Here is a 3395-nt window from a genome sequence, read left to right on the forward strand (position 1 = left end):
TTAACAAGATACCTATATATCACTTCTCCTGTCAAATAGATTTATTCTAATCTTGAGTTTTTTAGCAGTTTCTCCAAATTCATTAAGACACATCACACCAAAAATAGTCTAATCCCCTTCTATGTACTTTACAAAAGAACTTTTTTTAACCTTGTGATTTACTGAAAAAAAATCTGGAAATCATTATAACCCTTCTTACTCACCCATTAGATATAGCTCCTTTCTTCTCCAGTATTATCCTGTTTACACATATATAACAGCATGTCACAGGTATGTGCACTCTTGTTTGTCTTTTCAACTAAGTTGTGAAATTCCCTCAGGCAGGAGCTATCTCTATTTTCTTTCTATCCCTATTATAATACTTGGCATGCAGAATCTATTATCAACAGGGTTCTTTTTCCAAACTAGACAGGAAGAAAAAAGAGAAAAGAATAATGTATTGCAAGGCATTGTACCATGTGTTACAGGAAAGAAAAACAAAGATACAGTGGTTGTTTACATTCTTAAGAACTTAATTTGAAAAAATAAGATATTATCACAACTTACTTGCAAATTGTGGACCAGAGTAACTTCTACCAGACTCTGTTCCCATCCTTTCCCTACTTTGCTCCACCTTCTGTAGGGTAGGAGGATTATATCTCAGGAGTTTGTTCTCCAAGGAACAGAAAATCCAACAAAATGTAGTTTAACCAATACAGATTCATTATTAGTATATCACTAGAAGTCTGGAGGTTAACAGTAGCTAGCACTGGTTACTGCTTTCAATAAGAAACCCAAAGCTTTCTATTTATGCTTTTCCATCCTCACTTAGCCAATTGGTTTGGGGCCTCATAATTGCAAGATGACTGTTAAACTGCAGATACTACATCTACATTTCAGAGAAGAGGAAGTGAAAGGACCAGAGGTAAAGAGGCATGCCTGGTAAATATGTCATATTTTATTAGGAATTTAAAAGCATTCCAAAGAGCTCCACTTAGCTGACAGCACTCCTAATTCATTGGACAGGAGAAGAGTCCTAAAGCCATGACTAGATAGAAAGAAACTAGAAAGAAGAGCATCGTACTGGCCAGAAAACATGGCAGCCACATCTGTCAAGCTAGTCAGTTATTACCTGGGACATTTCTTGGACTACAAATATTTGTGAGGAGTGTTACCATGTTTAGAAGCCACAAACCCACATTAAGCTTTTTCTTTTTAAATTACTGACTCTTACATTCATGTGATAAGAAGACTTGGCCAAAACTAGCCTCCTCTAGTTATGCCCAGCCATGCCTCTTTTTCCTACTTCTTTATTTAATGTATTTATGTGGACAAGCAAACTGAAGACCTGCCCTTTAACAAGTCCTGCCAATTGTTCTATTTTTATCTTGTTTCCTCTATGTAGATAGTCCAAGAACACCAGTTTTAAGAATTCTCCTAATGAGGCTGAAGGATACTAGAAGAACTTACATAAACTTGAATATAGTTTTTTTTTTCTCCCAGCTCTTACTAACATTCTCACTGGGGACAATATATACTAAGTCATTTATATAGAAAGTGGTATTTCCATTTTCATTTTTATGATTTTGGGGAAACCCTGTAAGCAGTGAGGGGAACTGGCATGTTTAAATTATTTTAACATGTTCTTCCCATAACACTAGCTCTGTGTCTATATCTCAGTTTCTAAAAGACACATGACAGGCATGTAGCAATTGGATCCATGAGTGGGTAGACATATTTGGATTTTCTCAACCAACAGACAGTAAAAATGTAACTACAGGATGATGTGCATTAAGTATGCTGATGCTATTAAAGGGTTCCTGTGTACAGAAAAGTTGAAAACCTTGTCCCAAATTGAGATAAAGCAGATTTTTTTTAAATCAAAGAAGTAAGCATGTTTTCATGGTCTGGCATTTTAAAATGTTAGAAAAATTACAGGACATGTAAGACCAAGAAACCAACATGAAAACCAAATTATACTAGTGAGGTAAAATGAAGAAACATATTTACCTGAAGAAACAGATGTAGGAATACATGGAAATGTTCAAACCTAGATTTTTCAGAGCAATATATAAAACATGCATGGTTAATGCATCCAAATGATATATCACATCAGAAATAAAGAAAAAATCCCAAAAGTTGAGATTTTTGAAATGTGTTATAGCAAAACAAATATTTTTCAGTTTACATGCTATTATGTAATAAAAGGTACTTACTGAAGTTGGTGAATAGTTTTCTATAAATGAACATCAGAAAGAAATTAGTCTTATTTTATTGCCTTTTTTTTTTTTTTGTATTTTCAAGGAGAGTATTTGTTGGAATAGGAAGCATAAGAAAAATAATGGTAAGAGGAAATTAAAACCAAGATATGTGACATCATCAAAAGAGAATTTAAGCTCCTTAAGCTCCTACTAGTGGTTTCCAAATGCTACCCTATAAACTGGCTAACACAAGAAACACTGGGGGCACCTGGGTGGCTCAGTCGGTTGAGCGTGTGACTTCTGCTCAGGTCATGATCTCACGGTTCATGAGTTCTAGCCCCACGTCAGGCTCTGTGCTGACAGATCAAAGCCTGGATCCTGCTTCGGATTCTGTGTCTCCCTCTCTCTCTCTGTTCCTCCCCCACTTGTACTCTGTCTCTCTCTCAAAAATAAGTAAAGATTACAAGAAGAAGAAGAAGAAAGAAGAAGAAAAAAGAAGAAACAACAACAACAACACCAACACTGGAGGAAATGTCTAAGTATAGATCCCTAGACCTACCTTTGAAAATATGATGCAGGAAGCCTCAGGTAGAGCCTAGAATTCTGTACTTTAGAAAAAGTTACATGAATGATTTTGATGTGGGGGAACCTGTGAAAAAATTCTAGTCTCATGACCTCAGTAACTGCATTCCCTAGATACTGTAGGATCCTATCCTTGCTGTGATCTCTGAAGAATCTAGAGAATGTTGAAGGCATTAAAAGAAGACTGGAAATGTATAGGAGGCAGACAAAACATTCAAAGGTCCAGAGGAAAAAAGGAATTTGCTAGGATCAAAGCACACCAAGAAGGCCACAAAGTCTAGAAGGGTATAAGCAAAAGTGACTGTCGCAGAAAATAAGGGAGGAAAAGTGGATGGGGACCAGCACACGTAGGAGTAAATATGTGGGTTATAATAAGGACACTACATTTATTCTCAATACATTGAGAAGACATTTAAGAGTTATGAACAAAAAAATGTTTTCATTATGTTTTTTAAAAGAGAACTTTTTTTATTGGAAGGAAATAAGTGGGAAAGACAAAATTTCTTGTCCACCCCAATAAATTACTGTCAGCTAACACATATTTGTTAGGATAGCAGCAGCAGAGATAGATAATGGGAATTTCACAAAGTCCAGGTATATTTTTGAAATGTAACTGCAAGGTTTTGGGGTGAG

The sequence above is a fragment of the Hyaena hyaena genome, unplaced genomic scaffold (assembly GCF_003009895.1).
Source record: "Hyaena hyaena isolate Hyena2069 unplaced genomic scaffold, ASM300989v1 scaffold_1052, whole genome shotgun sequence".
NCBI classification, from domain to species: domain Eukaryota; kingdom Metazoa; phylum Chordata; class Mammalia; order Carnivora; family Hyaenidae; genus Hyaena; species Hyaena hyaena.